The sequence below is a fragment of the Mastigoproctus giganteus genome, chromosome 7, assembly GCF_048544385.1.
Source record: "Mastigoproctus giganteus isolate SK-2022 chromosome 7, ASM4854438v1, whole genome shotgun sequence".
NCBI classification, from domain to species: domain Eukaryota; kingdom Metazoa; phylum Arthropoda; class Arachnida; order Uropygi; family Thelyphonidae; genus Mastigoproctus; species Mastigoproctus giganteus.
In genome coordinates this window covers 125,180,192-125,192,373 of record NC_143581.1, presented here as the reverse complement: position 1 = coordinate 125,192,373, position 12,182 = coordinate 125,180,192, and the positions used below count along the sequence as shown (strand labels likewise).

Sequence of the window (12,182 nt, the reverse complement as noted above, 5' to 3'; positions counted from 1 at the left end):
TATGCAGTTTGTATACCAAAAACAGAAAAATTTTAAAAATTAAAATATCTCTTGAAATTACATTTATTTGAAATTTAGTATTCCTCTGGTATGGTATTCATCCTCAGTCTAGATCATTAATTATTTGTTATTTGGAGAAGTATAACCATAAAATAATCTTTGTTGACTCACATTTATCTATAAAGTATGCTGCATGCCAGCTCCTACTGATTTTTCGCTGAGCTTTAATTTTAGCTTTTATTTCACTTGCTTTGTGCTGCTGATCACTGATGCACAGAAATCAGGAAATAATTTTTTTCAATAGTAGAGACTGCTGTTGCTAAAGTTATTATTATATGGTAATAGACTAAAGCATGAAATTACATCATGCACCATTTTCAACTATTAAGGTTCTTTTTATCCAAACAAAAACTTTTTGGAAACAAAATGAAAGAATATTATTAGTAGAGGCATATGATGCAAGAAAGCAAGCTTATGCAGCATCAGCCAAAAAAAAAAAAAAAAAAAAACACGCTCCCATTTCACCCCTCCGTTCGTTCCAAGAACCTGTCCAGTTCAGCCTTAAATTTATTTAGGCTATCAACTTCCACAACAAAGGATGGAAGTCTGTTCCACCAACCAACCACCCGCTGGCTAAAAGCAAACTTCCGCACATCTACCCTACATCTGTCTTTCCCCAATTTGAATTTAGGCCCTCTCAAATGATTATTCTGAGCAAGAGGAAGAATTCCATCAGCATTGAGCATGCTCAAACCATTCAAGGCTTTATACACCTCAATCACATCACCTCGCAGGTGCCTAGTCTAGTCACCAGACACTGTAATTTGCAAAATTTAAGCCTTTCTTCGTAAGAGTAACCCTTTGTTCCATTCATAATCTTGTTGCTCTTCTCTGTACTCTTTCCAACAGCTCTATACTCTTCTTAAAATGAGGCCACCAGACCTGTATACAGTACTCAAGGTGTGGCCCGACCATTGCCTTATATAAGGGGATAATCGCCTCCTTATCCCTGCTAGAAACATTCCTGTATATCATTGACAAGACACTATGAGCTACTCTTGCAGACCATCTGCACTCCCAGAAAACTTCATATTTGCCTGCACAATTACCACCAGGTCCTTTTCATTCTCTACCACTGTCAGTGTAGTACCACAGAGTTGATATATCACTCTGGGGTTGCTGCTTCTCATATGTAGTACTTTACATTTGTCAATGTTAAACTTCATTTGCCACCTCTCAGCCCATCTGCTCAACTTTTCTAGATTCTGTTGCAGCAGTGCACTGTTATTAGTGTCCTTAACAACCCTGCCAACCTTTGTATCATCTGCAAACTTTGATATTAAGCTTGATATACCATCATCAATATCATTTATAAATATAGAAAACAACAATGGACCCAATACTGAACCCTGAGAGACTCCACTAATAACATTAGTCCACAATGAGCAGTGTCCATTGATTACCACTCTCTGTCTTCTCCCACTCAACCATCACTTTATCCATAGCAGCAATTTGCCTCCAATGCCACACTGCTCCAGTTTGTGCAGCAGTTTTCCATGTGCAACAGTATCAAAAGCCTTTCTAAGATCCAAATATATGATATCAAAGTTATCCCTCCATCCAGTTCTTTTGTGAACACATCATAGTATTCAATCAAATTGGTCAGGCAAGATTTTCCCTTAACAAAATCATGCTGTGTCCGAGCTATAACTGAAGTCTTGTCTAGATGATCCTGCAGTGCTTCTTTAACCAGTGCCTCCATTAATTTTCCTGGAACAGAAGTTAAACTAACAGGTCTATAATTATTTGTGTTACCCTTTGATCCTCCTTTGTGAAATGGGGTCACATTTGCACATCTCCAGTCCATGGGTACCTCCCCTGATTCCAAAGAAGCTCTCATTATTATGGCTAAAGGTTTGCTTACTTCCTTTGCTGCTTCCTTTAATATAACTGCATAGATCCTATCCACCCCAGGTGCCTTTTTTATGTTTATCTTCAACAATTTCTCCTCCACTTTCCTCTCAGTTATTACAAAATCATCCAGCTCACTGCCAGAGTTTAACTCACCTCCGGCATTCCCCTCCCTGAATAACTCCTCATGGGTGAATGTAGATGCAAAATACTCATTTAGTTTTTTAGCCACCTGAGCAGGATCATCAACAGTTGAACCATCAATATCCAGTGGACCAATCTGATTCATCCCTTCCCTTCTAGAGTTTACATAGGTAAAGAACTCTTTGTTGTTTTTCTTTGCATCCTTTGCCAAGGATTTCTCATAATCTGCCTTTGCCTGCCTAATCTCCTTTGTGACTTGATTACAGACCAGCTTATATCTATCATAGGCTTCCATGTCACCCATTAATTTATATGTATCCCATTTCTTCTCTGCCACATGTCTCATTAGTTCATCTGACATCCATTTAGGCCTAAACCTTGAACAATATTTCTTAGTTGGTATGTAAAGCCTAGTAGCTTCCAAGATAATTTCTTTGAATGCTACCCATTTTGAATTTGCTGTTGGTAACATCATCAGTTGGTCCCACCGTATAGAATTTAAATACTGTCTCAGACCACCATAATCACGGTGGTCTGAGAATGTGCCTGCTTTCGCCCCCCCCCCCTTTCTTTTGTGCATCATGTCGGGAGTTGAAATAAATCTAAAATGCTTCAAAACTGCCAAAAACTGCACACAGAATTTGGCATTAGTAGAGGCACATGATGCAAGAAATCAAGCTTATACAGCATCAGCCAAAAAAAAAAAAAAAGAACCCCTTCCCATTTTACTGATCCATTCCTTCCAAATGTTTGTCTAGTTCTGCCTTGAATTCATTTAAGCTTCTTCTACAACAACAGATGGAAGTTTCTTCCAGCAATCAACTCCCTGCTGGCTAAAGGCAAACTTTCCCACATCTATTCTATAACTGTCTTTCCTCAGTTTGAATCTATGCCCCCTCAGGTTTGTAATCTGAGCAAGGGAAAGAATCCCATCTGCATTGAGCCTGCACAATCCATTCAAGGCCTTATACACGTCAATCAGATTGCCTTCGAGGTACCTAGTCTCCAGAAGCTGCAATTTGCAGACTTAAGCCTTTCTTCATAACTGCACTCCCCCTTTGTTCCCTTCACCAGTCTTGTTGCCTTTCTCTGTACCGATTCTAGCAACTCTACATCCTTCCTAATATGAAGGGTCCAGACCTGTACGTAGTACTTAAGGTGTAGCCTGGCTATTGCCTTATGCAAGGGGATAATCACTTCCTTATCTCTGCGTGCAAAATTCTTGTATATCATTGACAAGACCCCATGACCTACTCTGGCAGCCTGTCTGCACTGTTCAGAAAATTTCATATCTGACTGCACAATTATCCCCAGGTCTCTTTCATTCTCCACCACCCTGAATGTAACGCCACATAGTTGGTACATTTCTCTGGGGTTACTGCTACCCATATGCAGTACTTTGCATTCGTCAGTGTTAAACTTCAGTTGCCACTTCTCAGCCCATCTACTCAACTTTTCTAGATCCTGTTGCAGCAGCATACTATTATTATGGTTAATAACAACCCTGCCAACGTTTGTATCATCTGCAAACTTTGACATTAAGCTTGATATACCTTGATCAATATCACTGATAAATATACAGAACAACAATGGGCCCAACACTGAACCCTGAATGACACCACTAATAACATTAGTCCATGTAAAGGAGTACCCATTGATGACCACTCTCTGTCTTCTCTCACTTAACCATCCTTTTATCCATTGCAGCAACTTGCCCTTAATGCCGTACTGCTCCAATTTGTACGGTAGTCTTCCATGTGTAACAGTATCAAAAGCTTTCCTGAAATCCAAGTATATGATATCAAAATTATTTTTTGCATTCAGTTCCTTTGAGACAAGACTTCTCCTTGACAAACCCATGCTGTCTGAATTATTACTGCTGTCTTGTCTAAATGATCCTGCAATGCTTCTTTAACCAATGTCTCCATTATTTTCCCTTGAACAGAAGTCAAACTAACAGGTCTGTAATTACTTGTGTCACCCTTTGATTCTCTTCTTTTTGTGAATTGGAGATACATTTGCAGGTCTAACAGGTCTGTAATTACTCGTGTCACCCTTTGATCCCCCTTTGTGAATTGGAGATACATTTGCACATCTCCACTCCAGCATTGGAACACTGTTAAGCAGATTGGCTGTGTAATATATGTTTCTCTGTATGCAGAAGTGGAAGCAGAATACATGATTTTCATGTACATAAATTTTATTTTTAATTTCTCTGTAATGGTTGTGTATTTGGTTGTGTATTGACCATTTGGTGAAATACTGTATTTAGGTTGTGCAAATTTAATTTGTTTAAGTTTTAGTTTTTAATCACTTATCCTTTTTAAATTTGTGGCTTTATTCTGGTCTCATTGTTTGCTGATTTTACTAATTAGGCAAAAAGTTCAAAAATTATATTAAAATTAAAACTTTTGCCATCTTTTGACCTTTGTCTTCTGGTTGGAGATAAGGATTTATGAGGTCTGATCAAAAAGTTCTAAGACTTAATTTTTCATTTAAAAAATTGGCACATACATTTCTATAAGCAAGTTTATAAGATTGAGTTTTTGGGGGGGGGGGGGGTCTTTAGATTCTATTGAATTTCAGAATTGCTGATACTCTTTAAACGTGAGCTGTTGAGTTCTGCTGTCACATTCTGTTGGATGGGTGAAGGTTCATCAACTCTTCATCCTATTGGCTTCATTTTCAGTTTGGGGAAGAGAAAAATTGCATGGGACAAAGTCAGATGAATATGGAGTTTGGGATACTACAGGAATGTTTTTTGGGCCAAAAATTTGTGCATAGACAGTTCATTGTATGCAGGAGCACTGTCTGACTATTCTGAACACATTCATTTTGACATTTGACTGTGAATCTATCATACATTTTTTTGGAATGGTGAGTTAGGCAGTTTCCACTGGGATGACTGGAATTTCATTTCAGAGTCATAGTCATACACCCATGTTTCATCACCATTAACTTATTGTCTCATTTCTACTCTTCTTTTCAGCTCCTTACAGTTCTTGATGGTGAACCTTTTTTCATCATTTTACAGCCTTGGAACAAGTTTTTCTGCCACTGAAACACATGCCAAGGTTTTCGGTTAAAATCACCTGTTGATTTTAACCGAAAACTGATTGCTGATAAACCTGGTTTATCAGCAATTTCTGCGTCTCCATAGCCAGGTGGGAAGGAGCAGCAGTGCGTAGCACACGCTTCTTGATTAGACCGGGGTTCGAGCCCGTCACCACCAAATATAGAGGATGCGGAAAGGTCAAGGGAATGACCACCGCATATTCCCGGAGCAATATGGCCTTAGTTGCTAATGCTCCTAAAACCAAACAAACAAACAAACAACATCAGCAATTTCTCAAATGGTTAATCTTTAATTAGAACAAATTTTTTTAATGCACTTTAACCACCATTTCACAACTGTTCAAGTTGAAGGTCAGTCTTGAACATTTGTCATTTTTGACAATTTTTTGGTTATTTTGAAAACATTAATTTATATATACTGCCATTAATGAATGGCAGTATATATAAACAAGCAGCGCCAAATGCATTCCTAACATTTGAAGGATTTCTGCACCACTTTTCCCATTCTTCACAAAAAAAAAAAAAAACCTTACACTTAAGCATTGATCTGCTTTTCTATCCATTACAATTGTGACAGAGGCTTAAGATATGTCTGAAGCTTAATTTACTCTATACATTACTGGTTTGGTGGAGTGGAACACAGCCCAAATGGTTAACTTGGTGATGCCCCCCTTCTCTCCCCTCCAAAGCTTAAAATAAAATCTTATAACTTTTTGACCATATCTCATACTCAGTTTTTGCGGAATTGCGTAAACAGTGCTACGCGGAATTGGGTAAACAGTGCTACAATCTGTATTTTATAGTAAAAATTTGCTTTGGCAGTGCTATAGTCTGTATTTTATAGTAAAAACTTGCTTAGACAGGGCAAAATCTGTATTTTATAGACTGTTTTATACTTTAGCCTGGAACAGTTAGAGTAGTAGTAGTAGTAGATTAAAGTTACAATGACTTGTAGCGGGAATAGACAATTTTATAATGATATATTATCCAATAATATATAGTCCAGTTAGTATTATCGTATAGTTATGCTATTATTCTTGATAACATGTAATTAATGCACAGATTTATATTTAAAATGGTAGTTTTAAGAGTTTTAAAGGTACTTCATATTATAATTAGTCTTTTATTGAATGCTTTGTTTGATTGTGTCTGGATACTTTATTTAAAATTCTGACGCTCATGTTAATCTTAATCTTTTCTCTTATTATCACTGAAGAAGATCCTCAGGTTAGAATTGTAACATATGATTGTAACTTATTTGTTCATTAAAATGACTTTGCTTATAAAGTTGGTCTCATATTATATCTCATATTTTTCTGAGAATTTCTCACTTTTATTTCTCCACAAGGCATTTTTATTAGAAATAATGCATTAATTTAATTAGTATATTAAATTAACATATTAGATTAATATATTAACTCAACATATTAGATTAATATTAGATTAATATATTAACTCATCATATGATTAGTGTATTATTAATATATTTGTAAAATAATAAGAGGAGTTTACCTCAATATAGTACGTAGAACACTTCCCTATGATACTCTCCAGAAATTAAAACGAAAAAATTGAAAAACTTACATTAGAGTAAAAAATAATTAAAACCCAATTTAACACAATTAAATCAATTTAACACAATTAACAATCAATTTAACGCAATTAAAAATATTAAAAAGAATCGAACAAAAATATTCAAAACGATTTTCCTTCCTTAAGCTGACAGTGCTTTTCGACCATATTTTGTGATCACAGGAATGAAAATTACCGAATAGGGTTGAACATGAAACTTAAATAGTGATTATTTGTCTTCGCGCATGCGCATAAATGTCCACGCATCAGAGATCAAATATGGCCGACGAAAATTTAACAGAATTCTTGTGTAATTTAATTTCTACGGTTTCTGCAATTAATAGTCACATATAATTACGTTGGACATTAAGTATTTTGGCCTCGTTAAATAAAGAAGTATTTTTTTTGTTAAAGGCATAAAAGGCTAATTCTAACACTGCTGAACAAGAAACACGAACTGAGGCTTCATGTGGATTAACACGAATAGGCCACATCTTGAGTACTGTATACAGGTCTGGAGGCCTCATTTCAAGAAGGATGTAGAGCTGCTGGAACGGGTACAGAGAAGGGCAACAAGATTAGTAAATGGAACAAAGGGTTGCTCTTACAAAGAAAGGCTTAAGTTTTGCAAATTACAGAGTCTGGAGACTAGGCACCGGCGAGGTGATCTGATAGAGGTGTATAAGGCTTTGAATGGTTTGAACATGCTCAATGCCAATGGGATTCTTCATCTTTCTCAGAATAATCACCTCAGAGGGCATAAATTCAAATTGAGGAAGGACGGATGTCGGATAGATGTGCGGAAATTTGCCTTTGGCCAGCGGGTGGTTGGTTGGTGGAACCGACTTCCATCACTTGTTGTTGAAGTTGATAGCCTAAACAAATTTAAAGCTTAACTGGACAGGTATTTCGAACGAACGGAGGGGTGAAATGGGAGAGGGTTTTTTTTTTTTTTTTTTTGGCTGATGCTGAATAAGCTTGCTTTCTTGCATCATATGCCTCTACTAATGCTAATGCTAATGCTAAAGTAATGAAATTCTTTGATATAGAATATTCAGAGAAAAACGCGTCAAACCTTGGTAAAACAAGTCACAATCACTGCAAGAAATGTTGTATACCAGGTCATTAATTTGTGTTGTGAATGTGGAAAGAACCGAGTGATTTTTCAGTATAGTGTGTAATTTCCGTATTGGCCTGGCCACAATTTTAAATTCGGTATCTTTAAAGAATCTATTAAGTTGTTTGTGCCACTGTTCAACATATGGGGCAGAAATAAAGTATTTTTTGATATTACTATTGTTGGTTTGTGTAGTATTTCGTATCCTATCCTTAGCCTGTACCCTAATTCAGTTTATTGTGGCAAGGGGATAACCCCTGTTAAAGAACCTGCTAGTTAATATTTGTATTTCTGAGCCCAAAGCAGATTCCATCATTGAATATTTATAGGCATTTAGAAATTCATTAAAGATAATCGATCTTTTGTAGGTGAATGGGTGATAGCTATTATAATGTAGAAGCATACCGGTGTTTTTAGGTTTTCGATAGATGCTAAATTGGATCTTATTTGAGTCCCGAGTAAGCGTGAAATTTAGAAAGTTTAATGACTTTGTATCTGTATCCTCCATTTCCAATGTAAATTTGAGTCTAGAATGAATATTATTAAATGAATGTAAGAAGTCTTGGATAGAACTACTATCAGTAATAACTAGAACATTGTCTAAATACCTCCCATGGTATGTGATACGGGGTCGAAAAGGTGTCAAATGTATATGCTGAATCGTTGAGAGATAGATCACTGACATTAAGCTGCTCAGGCTCAAACTCATTGGTAATCCAAAAATTTGTTTGTACACCTTGTCTCGAAAGGTGATATAGTTGGCCTCAGCTAACAGTTTAATTAAGTGAAAAATTTCCTTAATAGGTAGCTTCGTATAATTAATCGGTATCGAGTTATTATTTAACATATCCCAAATAATATCTAATGTGTATTCAACATTTACATTCGTATATAACAAGGTAACATCTAGTGAGAATAAATTGTCATTGTCACCAAGTCTACAGTCTTTAAGATTATTAAATAATGTATCGTAGTTCTTAATCCCAAATTGTATTACCTGTCTAAAGGGTTTTATAATGCTTTATACATGTGTGGCTAAGGATGAAAATGCCGAGTTCCTGTAGGAAACAATAGGTCAAATAGGAAATCCAGTCTTGTATAATTTTACTTGACCGAAAAGTGCAGGAACATTGTATGTTCTGGCTTTCAATTCCTTTAACTGAGCCATAGTAATGTAGTTGTTTTTTCGATACGTGGTTAACGTTTTATTGTATTGATTGACCAAATTGGTAACCAGTGCTGAGTCTACTTCAAGATAAGTGGACGTATCTGAAACAGCTGAATCTAACTTATTAATATAATCAGGTTTATCTAGTATTACCACTGTATCTCCTTTATCTGCCCTCTGTATAATAATGTCTTTATTTTCCCGAAGTTCTCGTAAAGCTGAACTGTCGTGTGTATTCAATTTAGGAAGTCGTATTTCTTTTATGTTTTATCCAAAGGATTAAATTATAATTTACCACCTTGAAAACTACCTAAAAAAACAATGCATAATTGATATTGAATTTGGACTTCGTAATGTTCCACAAAAAGATTTATTTATTCAACATGTTAACCAAGTAGTGAATAACATAAAAGAAACGCGACTTCCTAAATTGAATACACATGACAGTTCAGCTTTACGAGAACTTCGAGAAAATTATACAGTATATAGTGGTAATTTTTGTTAGTTTTTTTAAAAAAAATTGCCTTTTTTCTTCATTTCAGCTCCGACATATTATTATGTCATGTGACATCCCCCAGTAATATGCACGAGAGGGAGATAGCAGTGAGTGAAAGTTGCCTTGACATCCTATCTCTGGTTTCTTCCGCTCTTTCTCGCTGAAGTATGGGGTTGTAGCCATGTTCTGGAGTATAACCCTGTGAAATATAAATATGAAACACAGACAGCACCAGACCAAGTTATTTCTGCACCCTGGGCAGGAAGATAGAAAGATTTTTTGGCGCCCTTTACTAAGGATATATATTTTTTTGCCTCATTGTTCTTCTGTTTTTGGCACCCTAGAAGACAGTCTTGCTAACCCGTACCTTAATCCGGCACTGAACGGAGATCCAGATAATAAGAAAATTATCGTAAGTCTGCAATATAATGTACTGTATTTATTTCAAATGAATTATTTACCTGCCATATTGAATACCGGAAAAAAATAAACAATCGGATGACCAGCACGATTCTGGCTATGTGGAACAGGAGGTTGGATAGGTTTTGTGAGTACCACTAAGTTACAGAATGCTAATCCCTTTAACTCTTAATTCGTGCTTAGTAGCAGCACTAATTGTCTCAATTGCCCGAAGGCCAGAGGTGCGAACTGTTAATGCGTTCCCAGTTAAATCTCTCATTATTGTTGTTGTTTTTTGGTTTTTAGGAGCATTAGCAACTAAGGCCATATTGCTCCGGGGATATGCGGTGTCCCTGACCTTTCCGCATCCTCCATATTTGGTGGTCACGGGCTCGAACCCCAGTCTAATCAAGAAGCATGTGCTATGCACTGCTGCTCCTGGCCACCTGGCTATGGAGGCACCAAATCTTTCTTAATCCATTCGTTATATGGAAATTTTTATTTTTATGGAAACCATTTTAAATGTAATTACCAAGGGAAATTAAAAAAATATCGCTAAACAGAAAATTTTGTTTTAAACAAGTTCATTAAACAGAGTTCCAATTTGTATATGTCAAAAAAAAATTTTTGGCAGCTTCCTGAAATGCTGCTCATAAGCGATGCTTATCTCACCTACCCACTTGCGGCAGTCCTGCCCCTACTACAGACAAGACAGAACTTCAACCCTGCCATCACTGGTAAATCTTGATAAACCAATAGCTTTAGAGAATCTCATTGGAGAAAAGGCAAATATTTTTGCATTTTTCAACTACCTCAAGCAAACTGGACTTTTTAATCATTTCTAATTTTACAAAAATTTCTCTTTTCCTTATATTATAAATGGATAGATGCATTTTAGCCATAGTAGCTTATGCGCCACTAAACCCCCCCATAACAACAACTACAGCAAGCCATTAGCGATGATTATTCCGGCATCCTTGGACTCAGAGGAGGTCCCAATGGACTGGAGATGTGCAAATGTATCCCCAGTTCACAAAGAGAGATCGAAAGGTGACACAAGTAATTACAGACCTGTTAGTTTAACTTTTGTTCTGGGGAAAATAATGGTAAAAGTCACTGGTAAAAGAAGCACTGCAGGATCATCTAGACAAGACTGCAGTTATCGCTGAGAAACAGCATGGGTTTGTTAAGTGAAAATATTGTCTGACCAGTTTGATTGGATACTATGATGTGGTCACAAAGGAACTGGATGCAAAGAATAATTCTGATATCATATACTTGGATCTTAGGAAGGCTTTTGGTATTGTTGCACATGGAAGACTGCTGTAACTGTATAAATTGGAGCAGTGTGGCATTGGGGCAAATTAAATTGCTGCTATGGATAAAGGGGTGGTTGAGTGGAAGTCGCGGAAGAGAACAATCGGTAGATTTTTGGCTGCAGTAAAAGGATAAGTATTTTTAATTTTTACCGTATTCTTAGTTAATTAATGTAGTATGTTAATTAATGTACTTGTGTTTTACAGAGATATTAAATAGATTTAGTAGCGTTCGTAGCTTCTTATTTTGAATTTAACTAGCAATTTTTGGAAGTTACGACTCCTGTTGTTGTTGTTGTTATTTGGTTTTTAGGAGCATTAGCAACTAAGGCCATATTGCTCCTGGGATATGCGGTGGTCATTCCCTGACCTTTCCATATTTGGTGGTCACAGGCTCGAACCCTGGTCTAATCAAGAAGCGTGTGCTATGCACTGCTGCTCCTGTCCACCTGGTTACAGAGGACCCTCTCCCGGTGGTTGGCACCAATATTGTTGAACTATCCACCATATTGTAGTCGATCAGAATTAGCATAACGTATATATATCGCGAATTGATAGTGTAAAGTATAAAGTAAAACTAGATAGCATAATATGAAGCACTGTATTAGGAATCTGTTAGCTTATTATAGTATTATCAATTAATTAAATTGTATATAAACAGAAATCATGACCCAGACTAGAGCTGCAAAGTAAAGATTACAGACTAGCGAGAGTGCTGTGACTAGGGGAGTAACCAAAGGGGCGATTCTCCAATTCATCACAGTCTCAAAAAATGTGCGCAATGTGAAATGTTTGCTGATCTTCCTAAAACAGGACAGGATCTAGCCAAGGAGGATGCCTTTGTGTATGCTCAAGCTGTCTATGAGAGCTTGAGGTGTTGGGTAAATTCCCTCAAAGAAATTAATATGAGGGGGCCCATCAAGCTCTCAGCTGCCCAGCTCAATGGCAGAGCTCACTCCTGTGCATCAGGCAACAAAGAGGCAA

At 36.7% G+C, this 12,182-nt stretch overlaps 1 protein-coding gene across 1 annotated transcript in view; it reads left to right on the top strand.

Moving 5' to 3' along the window:
• Positions 1-12,182, top strand: part of unc80 (unc80, NALCN channel complex subunit) — a 1,843,891-nt gene that overhangs the window by 1,822,513 nt on the left and 9,196 nt on the right. The gene's annotated exons all lie outside the window — the stretch shown is intronic.